We start from the raw sequence: 19,267 nt of genomic DNA on the forward strand, positions 1-19,267 counted from the left end.
CTGCCATAGCTGGTTTCAAACCATGAATCTCAGATCTCAGCCTCCTAACTAGCTAGGATTAAAAGTGTGAGCCACTGATGCCTAGCAGGAATCAGTCTTTGGATAATAACAACTCTTTTGCTCATTCTTTATAACCAACCCTTACTATTTTACTTATCACATCATGGGTATTCTTTCAGGGTCAAAAACAAAGGATGAAATAGGGGTCACCTTGAGACCCTGATTGGAGAGGCCATTCTAGGCGGCAAATCTCTCATGTGTTGAGGCAGAGAAGAAGCCACATTTAGGATTCTGGACTCTTAAAGTTACCATTTTTTTTTTTGGCTTTGACATTCTGACTTCTGCAGAACAGTTACAGATAAATGACAATAATTGGATCTAATATCAGCTTCTTAGAGAAAAGCAGTAGTTAATGAATTAGAAAACAAACCAGGGGAAATGTAACCCTGACTTTGAGCCTTTTCCAGCCACTGGCTTTGGATGATCTTGAATGGATTCTTCCATTTGTTTTCCCCAACTTCTGTAAAAGAACCACAGTGTGGATGAGAAAAAAAAAAATTTAAAGCTATAAAGTTTTAAAGCACTTCAAGGAATCTTCCAATATCCTCTATATTATTCCTTCCCTGTTTTTTTTGGTCTTTGTTGTTATTGTTGTTGTTGTTGTTGTTAATTTTGCAGCTTGAACCCTGGAGCTCCTGCTTGGACTCTTGTTTGGGTTTTTTGCTCCAGGCCAGCATACCACCACTTGAGCCACATCTCCACTTCCAGCTATTTCTGGCTGACTGGAGATAAAAATCTTGCAGCTTTGTCTGTCCCAGCGAGTTTTGAACCTTGATCCTCAGATCTCAGTCTCCTAAATAGCTAGGATTATAGGTGTGAGCCACTACTATGCAGCCTTCACATGGTTTTGATGCCATAAGGTCAAGGATGTGAAAATGTTATAGATCCATGTCTGTGTCCACTTGGACATGTCCACTTCCCTCCAGTAGGCTGAGTCCTCAGGGCCAAAGACCAACGTCTTACAATCTCCAATGTGTACAGGGCTCAAGTGTGTACCACAAGAAGGGGAGGGGAGGCTGAACAAGTGACGCTGGCGAACACATGATGGTTTCTTCATCTTCAGGGGGCCTATAAGAACAATCTGCTCAAGATTGCCCAGGCCAGTGCAAAGGGATCCTATGCCTTGGAGTCAGGCAATCAGAAACAATTCTGAGGTGCCACGAAACCCCATTCAGGCAGGAGGGCCTGTGAGTTGGCAGCAAGCGGGGAGGCTGTCCTCAGGGGAAAAGCAAGGAGGACAGGGAGCGCTAGCCAGGCCTGCTGCACTGAAAGCAGCAGACGGGTAATTTCCAAATGACCATTTCAAAGGAAGGTTGAATTTCTTTAAGATAAGAGGGAGAGCAGAGAGCATGCCTATATCTCTAACCCCCTGAGCTCCAGGCCGTGATAACAGCTGTGGGGTTGGAAACCTAATGCTGATGAAAGAGTTAAAGGGTGACTGCAGGCAGCTATCGGTGACATAGCTAGGAACTGAGCATGCTCCTGGAGCGGCTGGGGACTGAGGTTACTCCATGAATAGAGGCCACTCTCAGGGAGTTTTTCCAGGAACAGAATGGGGTCAGGGAGCCGCTTGGGGAACAATGGTTGCCACCGAGTAGCTGAGTTTCTTACAATCACACACCATACCCCCTGATCAAATAGCTCCTTTGTCCGGCTGATATAAAAACATGTCATACAATGATGATTTGGAAGAATGACACGGGTTTGCCTTTCACAGAGATCAGAAGGGCTTGTTGTGCAGCAGGGGGAAAAACATCAGAGTCAAGGAAAACCTAGAGAATAAAAGGAGCAAATGGAAACAGACAGCAACAATGAGAAAAGGGCCGGGTGGCTGTGAAGGCGGCCAAGGGCTTGGTTACCAGCAGGGAGACTGAACTGCCAGGCAGCTCTGCGGAAAGAAGAGCCTGCCTGCCTCCCAGGAACCAGCTTCACAGCGCCCCCTTGAAATCTGTGGGGTTAAAGAAAGGCACACTGGAGGAAGACTGAATTGGCTGTTGGATGTAGGGCCGTGCATGCAGATGACACAGGGGAAACTTGAAGATAGATCTTACCCAAGGATGTAGATACTGAGGCTGGGAATGGATCCATGGGTTAGTTCCTCATAGCTGTCTAGATTCAGGTCCTGTGTTACAAATTGCTTCTCCCATTTCTGTAACTTTGAAGACAGAATTGCAGATATTTCTCAGGCATTCTCTGTTCAGGAAAGTGGGTGTGTGGCTCAAGTGGTAGAGCGCCAGACTTCAGTGAAAAAGCTGAGATCTGAGGAAACCATCCCAGACAGGAAAATCTGTGAGACTCTTACCCTCAACCAACAAAAAGCCAGAGGTGGAGGTATGGCTCAATGGGTAGAGTGGTAGCATTGAATGGAAAAAGCTGAGATAACACTAAATCCCTGAGTCTAAGCCCCAGGACTGACACCACAAAATTTATTTGTTTAGAGAGTAGAAGAGATGGAGTTCAACTTTTAAAAATTGAGCCCTAAGAGGAATAAACTGAAGCTTCTGTCTGATCCAGGGACTCCTCTAATAGAGTTCATACTGTACACTGCCCTACAGTGTGTCTTCTGTATGCCTCTGTTTCCCCATCTCTGATGTTAGTCAACCGGCCAGCCATCATTCAGCCAGCAATGATTCAGTGCCTTCTTTGTGTCCCAGATAAGGGCACATGCATGAGAAGAGCCAGCCTCATTACAAGGTAAGACTCAGTCAGTGAACCCAGGTAGAAACACTGTTGTCCCAGTACACTGTACAGACAACAGGCCCGGATTCTCTTAGCTGAGACCCATCACTAGGTGGGCAGGTTTCCTGTCTGTTTCAAGCATGTCGGACTGTGACTTTGTTGTTCAAAGAGAGGAGGCTCATATAGCAAGATTCCTGACGCTCCTAGCCATCAAGCCAGTTGACAAAGAAAATGACAATTGTGAGTGAGTAATTGACATTCACCTTCAGTGCAGCAACTGTAAATGGATCTGATGCCTTTGGATTACATTTCCTTAGAACTATGTGGGGTTAAAAAGCAGGAGTATTTTGTGTTAATATATTCTCTTTCATCCCCAGATCGTGAGATCCTTTACCAGTCAGTAGACAGACAGTTCTCAATGCTACTCCTGTGGGGAAAGAGGCAAGGGCCAGTCTCCTCGCTCTCCAGCTGGGAGGCCTGAACCACAGAAAGTGCTAAGCCTGGGGGAGGGAAAATTGGATGGCCACGCTCCCATTCACTGTTGGGCTTTGGACTAAAGAGAAGGTGCAGAAAAGCACCACTGATGGGAGACCCATCACAGACCTCATTTATCAGGATTATAAAAAAGCTCTTAGAGCTCAACATTGTGCTCGTTTAAATAGATGATATAAGCCAGGCATGGCTTATACCTATAATCCTAGCTATGGAGGAGGCTGAGATCTGAGGATCTTGGTTCAAAGCCAGCTTGAGTAGGAAAGTCTGTGAGACTCTTATGTCCAGAGAACCAGCAATGGTGCGGTGGCTTCAAGTGGTAGAATGCTATCTTTGAGTGAAAGAGCTCAGGGACAGCACCCAGGCCCTAAGTTCAAGCCCCATGACTGACAAAAAAATGACAGAGAGCCTCTTTTTAAAAAAAAAAAATTTGGTGGTACTGAAGTTTGAACTTGAGGCCTTGTGCTTGATAAGCACTTTCTGCTGAGCTACACCTCGAGGCTTTTATGGTAAATTATTAATTTACTTTATTGTTATTATACAAGTGATACACAGAGGGGTTACAATTACATGAGTCAGGTGATAGGCACCCTTTCCTACAGTGTCATCCATTCCCTCCTCCTCTCCCGTTCCCTCCCTCCCATCTCCTCCCACGAGTTGAACACTTCACTTTCATCAATGACTAGTGAGCTCACGGCTGCACCTTTTCACTCTTTCCCCTGGGATTCTGTGCCCTTCACCCACACTACCAAAGATGTGCACTTGAACATATCATACATAAAGTAGACAGAAACATCAAAAACTAAAAAGAAGGGCCAGGAGTTTGGTCTAGTAGAGTGCTTGCCTTCCTGCTAGCATGCATGAAGACCTGGGCTGGATTTCTCGGTACCACATACATAGAAAAAACCGGAAGTGGTGTTGTGGCTTAAGTGGGAAAGCTATAACCTTGAGAAAACCCAAGGTCAGTGCTCAGACCCTGAGTGCAAGCCCCAGGACTGGCAATAAAATAAAATAAAATAAAAAGAAAGAAAAAAGAGGTCTCTTGCTTCCATATGCTGGAGTTTGTTTCAGTGTGTATATTGTTTTATATAAATATGAAGAGGCATTGTGCCTTTGTGTTTCTCTCCAAAGGGAGTCCTCTTTTGGTATCACTGTGTGTATCTAGAATCCTGTAGAATTGATCATATCCTAGAGTATTTTAGATGTAATTTCCACATATCAGTGAGAACATGATTTGTTTGTCTCTCTGAGCTTGGCTTACCTCACTTAACATGTACTAGTTTCATCCATTTCTTTGCAAATGGTAGTATTTTACTCTTTCTAATGGCTATGTAAAATTCCACTGTGTATAGGTACCACCTTGGTTTTGGATCCACTCATCTGTTGTGAGGAATCTGGGCTATTTCTATAACTTAGCTATTGTGAACAATGAGGCAATGAACATGGGTATGTAGGTGTCTTTATCTTACCCCGATTCACGATGTTTAGGACCGATGCCCAGGAGTGCTATGGCTAGGTTTTAGGGGAGGTCTATGTTTAGTTTTGAGAAATCTCCAGACTGTTGTCCAAAGTGGTTGTACCAGTTTACATTTCCACCAATAGTGCAGTTCCTATGCCCTTTTCCCTCACATGCCTGCCAACATTTGTTGTTTGAAGTCACAATACTAGCCAATTTTACTGGGGGTCAGATGAAATCTCAGAATTGTTTTGATTGCTTTTCCTTTATGGCCAGGGATGATGAGCATTTCCTCATGTGTTTCTTTGCTGTTCTTGTATCTTCTTCTGAGAAGTCTCTCCTTAGCTCCTTGGTCTATCTAGTGATTGGTTTATTAGGTTTGGGAGAGGTTAGTTTCTTGAAGCCTTTGTATAGTTGGTTATTAGGCCTTTGTCTGCTATACTACTGGTAAGGATCTTTCCCCAGTTTGTTGGCTGTCTTTCCAGTTTAGTAACTACATCCCTAGCTGTGCAGACGCTTTTTCTTTTGATGTAGTCCCACATGTCAACTCTTTCTCCTATCTGTTGTGCCCCTGGGACTCTATTCAAGAAGTTTCTGGGACCAGGAGTATGGCCTGGTGCTAGGGTGTTCGATTCCTTGGTACCACATATACATAAAAAGCCAGAAGTGGTACTGTGGCTCAAATGGTAGAACACTAGCCCAGCCTTGAGAAAGCTCAAGGATAGTACCTAGGTGCCAAGTTCAAGCCCCAGGACCAGCCAAAAAAAAAGTTTCTACCTATATCTATAAGTTCTAATGTTTCTTCTATTCTCTCTGTAGTAGTTTCAAAGTTCCAGGTCTTTGAATTGATAATATTGTATTATTATGATATTATATTGATACTGCATGGTGACAAACAGGAGTTCACTTTTAGCTTTCTGCATATGGATGCTCACTTTGCCCATCACCAAGTATTGAAGAGGTTATATATATATTTTTTCTAGACCTTTTTTGTATTATTTATTATGTTTGCCAGTCCTGGGCTTGAACTCAGGGCCTGAGCACTATCCTTGAACTCTCTCAAGGCTAGAGCTCTACTACTTAAGCCACAGCACCATTTCTGGCTTTTTCTATGTATGTGGTACCAAGGAATCAAACCTGGGTCTTTCTGCATGCTAGGCAAGCACTCTACCACTAAACCAAACTCCCAGCCTGCATAAGTCAATCTTTATTTATGTGTTTACTAATTTTTGTGTTTGTCCAGGGGACTTGAACCCAGAACTTACACACTGTCTCCAAGTTTTTGTGCTCAAGGATAGCATTCTACCACTTGAGCCACAGTTCCATTTCTAGGTTTTTGCTGGTTAATTGGAAATAAAAGTCTTAAGGAATTTCTTGTTTGTGCTGGCTTTGAACTTGGTTTTGAACCTCAGGTCTTAACCTCCTGAGTTGTTAGGATTACAGATGTGAGCCACTGGCTCTTGGCTAAATTTTTTTCTTTGTAATTTTTTTATTATTATAAAAGTGATATACAGAGGGGTTACAGTTTTGGGGTTTTTTTTTGGCAGTCCTCGGGCTAGACCTCAGGGTCTGGGCACTGTCCTTGAGCCCTTTGCTCAAGGTTAGGATTCTACCACTTGAAGCACCACTTCTGGCTTTTCCATGTATGTGGTACCTAGAATTGAACCTAGGGCTTCATGCATACTAAGCAAGCACTCTACCACTAGGCCACACTCCCAGCCCCTATATATTTTTTTTTCTGGCGACCATGGGGCTTGAACTCAGAGCTTGGACACTGTCCCTGAGCACTTTTGCTCAGGGCTAATGCTCTACCACTTTGAACCGTAGCTACACTTTTGTTTTTTGGTAGTTTATCAGAGATAAGAGTCTCATGGACTTTCCTGCCTAAGCTGGCTTTGAACCATGATCCTCAGCTTTCAGCCTCCTGAGTTGCTAGGATTACAGGCATGAGCCACCAGTGCCCAGCTATATGTTGGTTATTATGATTATGATTATGATTATTTTTTTTTGCCAGTCCTGGGCTTAAGTTCAGGGCCTGAGCACTTTCCTTGGACTTTCTCAAGGCTAGAGCTCTACCACTTGAGCCTCAGCACCATTTTCGGCTTTTTTTTTCTATGTATGTGGTACCGAGGAATCGGACCTGGATCTTTGTGCATGCTAGGCAAGCACGCTACCACTGGGCCAAACTCCCGGCCCTGATTATGATTATTTTTACCGGTCCTGGAGCTTGAACTCAAGGCCTGGGCTCTGTTCTTGGGCTTTTTCAAGGCTAGCACTCTACCACTTCTAGCTTTTTTGTGTGTGTGTATGTAATACCAAGGAATCCAACCCAGGGTTTCTTGCATGCTAGACAAGTGCTCTACTACTAGGCCACACTCCAGGTCCCTACTTTATTTTTCCAGTCCTGGGGCTTGAACTCAGGGTCTAAGCACGGTCCTTGGGCTTTCTCAAGGTTACCACTCTACTACCTGAGCCATAGCATCATTTCCAGCTTTTTTTTTGCTTATTTTTTATTTTATTTATTTTTTGCCAGTCCTGGGCTTGAGCTCAGGGCCTGAGCACTGTCCTTGGACTTTCTCAAGGCTAGAGCTCTACCACTTGAGCCTCAGCACCACTTCTGGCTTTTTTCTATGTATGTGGTACTGAGGAATCGAACCCGGGTCTTCATGCATGCTAGGCAAGCACTTTAACCACTAGGCCAAACTCCTGACCCATTTCCAGCTTTTTCTGTATATGTGGTACGGAGGAATCAAACCCAGGGCTTCACACATGCTACTAGGGCTGCACTCCTGGTCCCACATATTAAGATAATATTTCACTTCCTCTTCTGACACATGCTGGACATCTGCCTATTCTAGGCTTTCTGCTATAGCTGGGATGATCAAGAACCTCCAAGCCCAGCTTCTTTCTGTTGAGATGGACTCTCAAGGGCTGTCGGCTGGCCTGGAACTACCCTCTGCTCAATCTCAGCCTCCAGTGTAGCTGGGATGATGAGTGTGTACCACTCTGCTCAGCTACTGAAGTGGGGTCTCTGGTGTATACCCTGGCTGGCCTGGAACTACACACAGGTGAGCACACACCCAGCTATGACGTGAGGAGTCTTGAGAACTTTCCTGCCAGGGCTGCCCATAAGCCACGATCTTCCTGATCTGTTTTCCAAGTAGCTAGGATCACAGGTGTCTCTTGAGCAGAATGTCTTGTGCCCTTCATGTGGGATCTAATAAAATGCCATGGTGTCATTTGTTCTTGTAGTTTTCAGAGCTAACAGTGAGGTTTGCTGTGTGTTAGGCTGTCAAAAAGTGACAACACTTTTCTTAGAGCATTTCGCTCACTCTCTGCAACTGTGATCTTACTGAGCCTCTGTAGAAACAAAGCCTTTCCTGATAAATGACACAGCTAGGAGAATTTGATCTTAAATCTGGGTTCTCCCTTTGACTTATTTGGAGTTCTTCCCTCTGTCTGGCATTTCTCTTCTCAGCTTAGGATTTAAGGCCTCCACCATCTGTACAAATTTCCTTCCCTGGCCTTGCACTCTTGCTGCTTGCTATGTAGCGCACACTTGAATTATACTGGTCCTTGAATTCTTTAGACTTTTCGCACAGGCTGTTCCTTCCCAAGGGAATCTTTCTTTTTCTCCTCTGTCTGGAAGCTGCCAGCATGAGTTCCCTAAAACTCAATCCGACTGTGACCCTTCACTATTTAAAACTTTTAGTTTTCTCATCAGCTGGTGTAAGCAAGACCAACTTTCACTTTCTGTTATGTTGTTATGTGTTTATTTATTTACTTTTTTTTCCCAGTCCTGGGGTTTGGACTCAGGGCCTGAATGCTGTCCTTGGGCTTTCTCAAAGCTAGCGTTCTACCACTTGAGTCACAGTACCACTTCCACCTTTTTCTCTGTATGTGGTACCAAGGAATTGAACCTGGTCCTTTGTGCATGCTAGGCAAGCACTCTACCAGTAGGCCAAACTCCCAGCCTCAATTATTTACTTATTTTTGAGACACAATTTTGTTATGTAGTTCAGGCTGGCTTCATACTCAGTATACTGAGACTCCAGACAGTACCATCATACCTGGATCAAAAAGAGACTTATTAAATTGTTATTAAGTAATGTTCCCCCTTAAAAAAAAAGCCTGAACCAGGCATGTTGGCTCACGCCTGTAATCCTAGCTACTCAGAGGCTGAGATCTGAGGATCAAGGCTCAAAGCCAGCCCAGGCACAAAAGAACCTGAGACTCTTATCTCCAATTAACCTCTAGAAAATGGGAAGTGGGGCTTGGCTCAAGGGTAGGGTGGTAGCCTTGAGCTGAAGAGCTCCCATAATGCCTAGGCCCAGGGGTAGGGTGATAACCTTGAGCTGAAGAGCTTAGGGACAGTGCCCAAGCTGAGTTCAAACCTCATGACCCACAAAAAAAAAAAAAAAAAAAAAAAGGAAAGGAAAGCCTGGCTTATTTTTTCAATAGTAGGAATTGAATCTAGGTACCATGAATGCTAGGCAGAGCTCAATGTCATTGCGCTACAACACTGAACCTCTAAGACCAAGTTTCTGAAACTTTAAATAGAAGATCTTCATTCTCTGGGTCTTGCTTATTCCACGCTTACCTTTTCCACTTCTGTATCTTGTGTAATTCTCCATCCTCTATTAATTTCCTCTGCATCAGAGCATTGCCAAATGCAGGCTTTGGACTATGCTGATCCTTCTAGAACATTCTTTCCATCTCTTCCTTGTGATTATAGCTTGAGCTATATCTCAGGCATCCTTTCTCTCCCCCTTTTAGCACGTCTGTGTCCCCTCTATACTTATTTTAAAATAGCTTTTTCATTTCTATACTTTGGTCAGTGACCAAATCAAATTAATGTCTGGCCCTCCAAGAGCCTCCAATAGGGCCTGACACTCAGTCTCAAGAAATAAGCAATGAATGAAAGAATTAATGGATGGAGGAGCCAGAATTTAGAGCCCCTGAGTGGTCCTCCAGCACAGTCACCCCAGGCTTTTCCTTTCCTGCCTGTGCTTCTAGGTGGTTTTGCACATGCTCCCATTATCTGGAAGCTCTTCAATGCAATGTGACCTTGTATATGTGGGTTTCCCTCTTGGAGACTCAGTTTCTTCAAAAGTAATCTGAGAAGCTAGGAGCTCCTGATCTTATCCAGATCGAATGTTAGGGGAATCCACGCTGTCTGCAGAGGTGAAGGAATTTTCCAGACCCTGTGTGGCAGTGTGTGGGGAGAACATGGATGGTGTTGCTGTTGGAAGGGATTCTTCAGACTCCAATTGAACATTCTAACTTGGAGGTTGGCAAACTATAGCGTGAGGGCCCAATTCCACTCACCGCTTGTTTTCCTATGGCCCACAAGCTAGGAATGGCATTTACATTTGAAATGATTGGGAGAAAATCAAAAGAAGAATAATATTTCGTGACATGAAAATTACTCCAGATTCAAATTTGCGTCTATAATTGCAGTTGTATTGGCGCACAGCTGGGCACAGTGTGCATAGGCCGTGTACCCTGTGTGTGCCCTAGAGCAGGGGAGTTGTGTGGTTGCCACAGAGACTCTACGGCCTCATTCCTGAAGCATTTGCCATTGGGCCTTTTGGCAAACATTTGCCAACCTCTGTTCAGACTCAGGGACCCACAGTAGCTTACCAGTATTCATGAGAGCACTACCCAACAGAAACGAATGTGAATCGTGGACGTAATTTACATTTTTTTGGGAGTTGAGTTAAAATAGGAAATAAATGAGTTGTATTTTACTTATTTTTCCCCACTCCTTCCCTTTCCTCCTCTCTCCTCCCCCCTTCCCTTCTTTCCTACCTCCTCTCTCTGCCCAACCACCTCTCTCTCTGTCCATTATGGGGATTGAACTCAGGGCCTGAGCCCTGTCCCTGAGTTTTTTCGCCTACTTGAGCCACACCACTTCTCGTTTTCTGGTGATTAACTGGAGATAAGAGTCTCATGGACTTTCTGCCCTGGCTGGTTTTGAACCAGAGTCCTTAGATCTCAGCCTCCTGAGTAGCTGGGATTATAGGCATGAATGAGCCACCAGCACCCGGTTTCTTTCTTTTCTTTTCTTTTCTTTTTTTCTTTTCTTTCTTTCTTCTTTCTGGTGGTAGTAGCAGGGATTGAGCTTTTCATACTCTATCATTTGAGTTTCCCCACTTCAAGTCCTTTTGCTTTTAGTTTATTTTTCAGATTGAATTGCCTGCTTTTGCCTTGGCCAACCTTGGGGCCTGACCTTCCTGCCCCTGCCTCTTGAGGAATGGTATTAACAGGCAACATGCTTGGCTTTTAAGAAAAACAAAATTTTTTTTGAGACACCATCTTGTGCTGGTCTTAAACACATGATTCTCCTGCCTCACCCTACTGAGTTCTAGAGTTACAAGAATGAATTCCTACTGTCTGCTCTATTTATTTTTTGAGTTAGAACTGCCCAGCAAGTTGTTGAGTATCTCACACTGACCTGGAACTCAAGATCCTCTTGTTTTGGCTTCCCAAATAATGAAATTACAGGATTATGAGTAGTTTTTGAGTTTTAGGTAATGGCTCTATTACTTGAGTCATGTCTTCAGCTGAGGCTTATGAGTTTTTATGACTAATAATATATTTTACTTAGTTCAATATATCCAAAATAGCTTGCTAACATGTAAGCAATATAAATATTAATAATGAGGTAGTCAACATTTTCTCTACGTCCTCAAAATTTGCTTATATATTTTATAACTATAGCACCGTACAAATATGACAAATAGTTATATTTCCTTTTTCTTTTTCATACCACTACTGGGGCTTGAACTCAGGACCTTCTTCTCTCATTTGGGAGCTGGTTACTATGTGTGTGGTTAGTAACTATCATATTTTCACAGCTTAGAGCTCTGAGATCAAATCCAAACTCTTTCATACAAAATCTTAGGCCCTTTATACTGGGTACTGGTGGCTCATGCCTGTAATCCTAGCAACTCTGGAAGCTGAGATTTGAGGATTAAGATTTGAAGCCAATCAGAGCAGCAAAGTCCATGAAACTACTCTTACTTGTAATTAACTAGCAAAAACCTGAAAGTGGAGATGTGTCTCAGATGGTAGAATGCCAGTCTTGAGCACTTAAAAAAAGTCAAGTGAGAGAGCAAGGATTTGAATCAAAGCCTACACACACACACACACACACACACACACACACACACACACACACACACACAATTCTAGGCCCTTTATTTCATAACTAACTCCTTGCTTAAATGCCAGTCAGACTCACGCAGTATATTTCCTTTACTGGGCTGGGAGTTTGACCTAATGGTAGACTGCTTGCCTAGCTTGCACAAGGACCCAAGTTTGATTCCTAGGTACTCAGTATATAAAAAAGCCAGAAGTGGTGCTGTGGCCACTAGCTCTGAGAAAGCCCAGGGACAGTGCTTAGACCCTAAGTTCAAGCCCCAGGTCTGGCATAAATAAATAAATAGATAGATAGATAAAGATATTATCCTTTACCTCTGCTTCTTTGCCCCATCCTTGTTTTTTAGTTAGGAATTTCATTCAGATATAATTCATACAATATGCAAACATCTGTTTAAAACATATGATTTAATGTTTTTCAGTATATTCAGAGTTGTACAGCCATCAATACAATAAATTTTAGGGCATTATCATCCTTTCCATAAGAAACTCTAGCCTTTTGGTTGTCATTTCTTACAACCTCCCCAAGCCTTAAGCAACCCTAATTGATTTCTCTCTCTATGAACCTGATTATTCTGGATATTTATAAGAATGAAAGAATACATGAACTTTTGTGATGACTTCTTTTACTCAGCATAATTTTTTAATGTTCACTGGTAGAACTGATGCATCAGTTCTTCATTCCTTTGCATTGCTGAGTAAAATTCTATCACCCCTATTTTTCTAGTATGTTCTCTTCAAAAATCAAAACAGAAAAGAAAAATCTGCCCTTCCTAGTGTAAAAAGTGTCTAAGACCAGGGCTGGGCGTTTAGCCTAGTGGTAGAGGGCTTGCCTGGTATGTATAAAGACCCGGGCTTGGTTCCTCAGTACCACATACAGAGAAAAAGCTGCAAGTGGTGCTGTGGCTCAAGTGGCAGAGTGCTAGCCTTGGGGAAAAAGCTCAAGGTACTGAGTTCAAGCCCCAGGACTGACAAAAAAAGTGTCTAAGATCAAACATAAGACCTGTTCTGATTTTTAGAAGCAAAAAGAATATAGAGGCCAGGCACTGGTGCCTCATTCCTGTGATCCCAGCGACTTAGAAGCTGAGAAGCCAGCCTGGGCAAGAAAGTCTGTGAAACTTTTATCTCTAATAAGCCACACAGAAAAAAGCTGGAAGTAGCGCTGTGGCTTAAGTGTGCTAGCCTTGAGCAAAAGAAGCTCAGGGACAGTGCTCAATATTTCAGAGTTCAAGCCCCAAGACTGGGATAGGGGGGCAGGGGAGAGCAGGGAAGAATACAGAAATTAAAAAAAAATCATTAGACTCAAAATTCATTAAAAAACAAAAGAAAATCCAAACTCCAAGCTGTGAGTCAAGTGATATGGTGCCAGCCTTGAGTAAAAAACAACCTCTTAAGGGACAGCTGGGCATAATGGCTCATGCCTGTAATCCTAGCTACTCAGGAGGCTGAGATCTGAGGATCCAGGTTCAAGGCCAGCCCGGGCACTAAAGTCCATGAGACTCTTACCTCCAATTAACCACTAGAAAACCAGAAGTGGTGCTGTGGTTCAGGGCTAGGGCGGTAGCCTTGAACTGAAGAGCTCAGTGACAGTGCCCAAGCCCAGAGTTCAAGCCCCATGACCAACAAAATAAATAAATAAAAAGAATCCAAAATCCTTAAAACTACTACAATGATCACAAAGGAAAGGAATTTTCGATCAAACCACTGATGACCTTCGAACACTGTTCCAGATGACTTCACATGACGTAAACATGGTACCCTAGCCTGAGGTCCTGGTGGAGATCGGTATTGCAGTGGAGTCCAAGCCATAATGAGTAGGACTTCTGTCTCAGCTTCCATTCCTCAGACACTTTGACTGATTGGCTCTCTGCATGGATAAAGCCCATGCCTTCTCATCTCATTGAATCTGTGCAATAAAGTTTTCTGGAAGACACTAGGAACTTCCTTTTCTAGATGAAGAAGCTGAAGTTCAGAACAGTTCAGCTACTAGTATAGCTTACATATCCTCTAAAGAAACAGAAGGACTAAGACATAGCTGAGTTGCAGAGTGCTTGCCTAACATGCCCAAGTCCTTGGGTTCCAACCCCAGCAAAACACACACACACACACACACACACACACACACACACACACACACACACACACACACACACACCAGTATTCAAGCTACGATTTATGGACTCCTAAGTCTGCTACCCCATGCCAAGGGGAAAAGTTTTCTATTTGGATTGAGGCTGGTGGAGTACTTACCTAGTAAGCTAGCAACAAACCTAGTACTGGAAAAAAAAAAAAAGGTTGTTTTCATTTCCAACATAGTAAATAGTGAAGACTGATCATATTATCTAGTATATAAACAAAAGTTCCTTAGGATGCTCTATTTTGTTTGTTTGTTTGTTTTTGTGCTGGTCCTGGAACTTGAACTCAAGGCCTGGGTGCTGTCCCTGTGGTTTTTTGTTCAAGGCTAGTTCTCCACAGCTCTATTTCTCACTTTTTGGTGGTTACTTGAAGATAAGACTTTCATACACTTTCCTACACAGGTGGGCTTTGAACTGTGCTGCTTAGATCTTAGCCTCCTGAGTAATTAGCACTCTGCCACTTGAGCTACAGCACCACTTCTGGCTTTTTCTGTGTATGTGGCTCTAGGGAATTGAACCCAGGGCTTCATGTATACTAGGTGAGCACTCTACCCCACCCCTTGAGCCACAGCACCACTTCCAGTTTTCTAGTAATTATTTGGAGATAAGAGTCTCTCAGAATGGGACCGGGAGTTTGGCCTAGTGGTTAAAGTGCTTGCCTACCATGCATGAAGACCCGGGTTCGATTCCTCGGTACCACATACATAGAAAAAAGCCGGAAGTGGTGCTGAGGCTCAAGTGGTAGAGCTCTAGCCTTGAGAAAGTCCAAGGACAGTGCTCAGGCCCTGAGCTCAAGCCCAGGACTGGCAAAAAAAAAAAAAAAAAAAAAAAGAGTCTCTCAGACTTTAATGCCCAGGCTAGTTTTGAACCTCGATCCTTAACTCTCAGCCTCCTGAGTAGCTAGGATTACAAGAGTGGACCACTGTGCCTATTTTTTTCTATAGCTTTATATATGTGGGATACAGTTGTAAACTAGACCTTTTGTGTATGGTGATTTTGAGATTTGTCCATGTTACTGTATTGAGGGGGGAGATTGGAACCCTCAGTTCTGCTACCTATTAAACTGGGTGACTGCGGAAAATTGCTTCACTTGTCCATGCCTCAGAGAGAAAACAAATAATTTCTACCTTGCATAGTTGTGAAGATAAAAATGAGTCAACCTAAGTAAACAAAACTCACAGTTTGGTTCCTGGTACTTACTGGGCACTTGATAAATAGAAGTTATTTTTGAATATATGTTTGGGGTAGGAATTAAGGAGGACAACTAGTATGGTATGCGGATAGCAGAGACTCTTGTTTAGACTAAGTTGATTCATGGCTCCCCTTTAACTATTTGTTTCACATTTACTTGTCAACCACAAATCCTCTTACACACCAACCTAACCAGGACATTGTTCTCTGGTGACAGTTGGGGACATGGACAATTGTATCTTTGAATACTCTGCCAGGTTGGGGTTACCTAGTTGGAAAACCCAAAAATCTTGCTAGATGGCTTTGAAGATAGGAAAGGTGTATTCCTCTTTCATCCTTGTAGGTCTCCAGGCCAGCTGTCTTGGTGTGTTTAAACCTGGAATGGAAACCTTTTGCCCGGAGAAGGAGAGGATTCTAGAAGGTTCCTGGTCAGAGGAAGGAGGAGGAATGAGGTTTGCTCTGTGACTTGGTTGCCGCTAAGTCTGGGTTGGGAAAGGTTGACTGGAACCAAGCTGAGAGTCTTCTCAGTGGAACCCCAACAGGGTCCCCGGCTCTTCCAGTCTTCCAAGTGCCCAGGGCCAGGGGAACCAACTACTATCAAGTCGTGATTGTTATAAACTTCATCCTTACAGTGACCACAGCTCTTTGTATCTTCCTGCTGCTGGGCTGTTACTGCTTTTTCTTCAGGCTGAAGACAGCTTGGGGGGGTGGGGGAGAGCTGAATCGCCTCGCAGTCTGTTCAGGTCTAGCTAGAAAACACAAGGAACTGCAAAGGCTTCTTGGGTGGTGTGCTTCTCTTCATTTTCTTCCCCCAGGGTTTAAAGTGGGGAGAGAGGGATAGGAAAAAGAAAGGAAGAGGAGGAGGACTATGTGGCCTGAGCAGAAGCAGCACACAGCCTTTGGGGTGAGGGAGAGGAAAGTCACCAGGTGATTCTTGGTTTACCTCCTTACTGGCCAATCCCTTTCTTCCATGAGTCTGTGGATGAAGGCAAGTGCTTAATAATTAACTACTTGTTGAAGAAATAGAGACTTGCCAAGTTGCTCAAGATAGATATAGATTCACATAGATGTATAGATTCACATATCTCAGTCTCCTGTGTCCCTGGCTCAGACTGAATCTGGTTGCAATAGTACTTTTGTTGTTGTTGGTCATAGGGCTTGAACTCAGGCTTGAGCTCAGGCCCTGGGTGATGTCCCTGAGCTATGTGCTCAAAGCTAATTCTCTATCACTTTCTCCACTTCCAGTTTTCTAGCGGTTAACTGGAGTCTTACAGACTTTCTGGCTCAGGCTAGCTTTGAACTGGAGTGCTCAAAGCTCAGCCTCCTGAGTCACTACTCACAAGTATGAGCCACCACGACTGGCTGAAATAGTGCATTTTGAAGGAAGAAAAACCAAGTCACTGAAGCCTGCTTTTCTCTACTCTAGAAAGAAAAAAAAACATTCAATTTTTCTTCCAGCAAGATGTGTGGGAGTTGATATTGGTCTTATTTTTTCTAGCATAGGGTATCTGCCAACTTTCTCTAATTCTTACTTTGTGCCAAGTACTGCCCTAAGTGATTCACATGCATCATCTTGATCCTTACAATGACATTGTGAGGTATGAATGATTATTTTGTTTTGTTTTTCCTTTGTATCAGTTCTGGGGTTTGAACTCAGGGCCTAGGCACTGTGCAATATCCTTTAGGTGTTTTTTTGTTTGTTTTGTTTTGTTTTTTTCGGTTGTGGGGCTTGAACTCTGGGCTTGGGCTCTGTCCCTAAGCTCTTCAGCTCAAGGCTACTGCCCTACTCCTGGAGCCATAGCACCACTTCCAGTTTTCTAGTGGTTAAATGGAGATAAGAGTCTCACGAACTTTAATGCCTGGGCTGGCTTTGAACCTGGATCCTTAGATCTTAGCCTCCTGAGTAGCTAGAATTACAGGCATGAGCCACCGTGCCCAGCTGTCCCTTAGTTTTTGTTTTGTTTTGTTTTGTTTTTTTCTTTTTCACAAGGCTGGCACCCTATCATTTGACCCACAGCCCCTCTCTGGCTTTTTAGTGATTAATTGGAAGTAAGTGTCTCATGGTCTCTCTTGCCTGCGTTGGCTTTGAACCATGATCCTCAGATCTCACCTCTTAAGTAGCTAAGAAAATAGGTGTGTACCACCAGTGCCCAAATGTGGATTATATTATTATTATTATTTCTATTTTACAGATAAACAGAGGCTTCGTAAGATTAAGTAAAAGGGGTATGATAGAACAAGACAGTGGTTCCAATGTTAAGAAGACTAAGGCATAGGGATTAAGTGTTTGAGGCCAGCCTGGGCTACAAAACAAGACCATTAAAAAAACAACAACAACAACAGGGGCCGGGAGTTTAGCCTAGTGGTTAAAGTGCTTGCCTAGCATGCATGAAGACCCGGGTTCGATTCCTCGGTACCACATACATAGACAAAAGCCAGAAGTGGGCTGAGGCTCAAGTGGTAGAGCTCTAGCCTTGAGAAAGTCCAAGGACAGTGCTCAGGCCCTGAGCTCAAGCCCAGGACTGGCAAAACAAAACAAAACAAAAAACAACAACAACAAATAAGAACCACAAGAAGGAAGAGGAAAAGAAGGAAAAGGAGAAGAGGAAGAGGAAGAGGAGGAAGAAAAAGAAGGAGGAGGAGCAGGATGGGGGAGGGAGGACAATAAAAGAAAGAACAAAAGAAAGAAAGAGAAGAGAAGAAGGGCTAAGGAAACAAAAGTCAAGGTCCTATAAATAGTATGGAGCAGAACAGTCTTCTGGAACCATTGTTTGACCCAGAACCATTGTATGTTCTCGCCTCACTTTGCATGCTTCTAAAATAATGCAGAAGTTACTTTTACTTTGGTTAGAAGGCTTGGTATTGGGGAGGATGGAAGAAAGAAATGGAGAGCCATGTAAGGAAGCAGCACAGTCAATGTCTTAGGGCTACACTAGCAAATTGAAATAAATGCTTGAGAGCTGGGTGCTGTGGGTTAACTATTACCCGGGTTCCATTCCTAGGTACCACATACATAGAAAAAAGCCGGTAGTGGTGCTGAAATTTAAATGGTAGATCTCTCACTTTGAGAAAGTCCAAGGACAGTGCTCAGGCCCTAAGCAAAATCTCAGGACTGACCAAAAAAAAAAAAAGGTTAAAGCTTAATCTGCAGAGATTTATAATCAAAGCTTGACCCTTAGTAGCTCTGCAATGTTGATCAAATTTTGTACCTCTCTGAGATTCAGGTTCTTTGTTTACTGAGTGCTGTTTTGTTCCAGACACATTTCCAGGCAGCAGAGATCTATTGTAAACAAGAAAGACATGGCCCCTGTACTCACAGGGGAAGATTCTCCTGCAGTTTTTTGCTTCCATTCTTTTACTTCATATCAAATTCCATTTCCTCAGAAAAGTCTTCCTCCAGTCTTCAATTTTCCTTAGCACCATGGGCCCATCTTCATGACCTCTAGCATCAGAGTCAGCTGTTTAACGTTTGTAAGCTCCTTCAGGACTGACATAATGTGTCTGTGTGATTGTCAGCTCACTAGTGATTTGCTCTTTTGATTACATCACTTTATGCCTCCTCCTTCTTTGTCCTTTCCTTAGAGAGGCTGGCCTCCATCTCGCTGCCTAGGCAAGTTAAGTGTCACATGTATGTATACAATGAATTATTTCTACTCAACAGATGAGAAAAACCCTTTGGTCTGAGCCTTTGACTTAAAAACTTGTTTATTGGTTTCTCACACTAAACACTACTGTTTTTATGTGGCCTCAGGAAACATACATGTACACATATGTGTTTATTTTTAGTGTGGACCAAGTACTGCTGTTTTCTGTTCTATTAAACTTGTTTCACTAACATTTTTCTTTTTGCAGGGGGGAGCAGTCCTGGGGCTTGAACTCAGGGCCTGGGTGCTGTCTTTGGGCTTTCTCAAGGCTAGACCCGTACCACTTGAGCTACAGCACCACTTCCAGCTTTTTTCTTCTATATATGTGGTACTGAGGAATTGAACCCTGGTCTTCGTGCATGCTAGGCAAGGAACTCTACCACTAGGTCAAACTTGCGGCCTTCACTAACGTTTTTTAATCCTGATCCATTTCACTGTGTGTGTGT

At 43.4% G+C, this 19,267-nt stretch overlaps 1 long non-coding RNA gene across 1 annotated transcript in view; it reads left to right on the top strand.

Moving 5' to 3' along the window:
* LOC150053920 (uncharacterized) overlaps positions 1 to 19,267 on the top strand; it is a 28,535-nt gene that overhangs the window by 8,142 nt on the left and 1,126 nt on the right. The gene's annotated exons all lie outside the window — the stretch shown is intronic.

Source organism: Megascapheus bottae, chromosome 15, assembly GCF_031878675.1.
Source record: "Megascapheus bottae isolate mThoBot1 chromosome 15, mThoBot2.hap1, whole genome shotgun sequence".
NCBI lineage: Eukaryota > Metazoa > Chordata > Mammalia > Rodentia > Geomyidae > Megascapheus > Megascapheus bottae.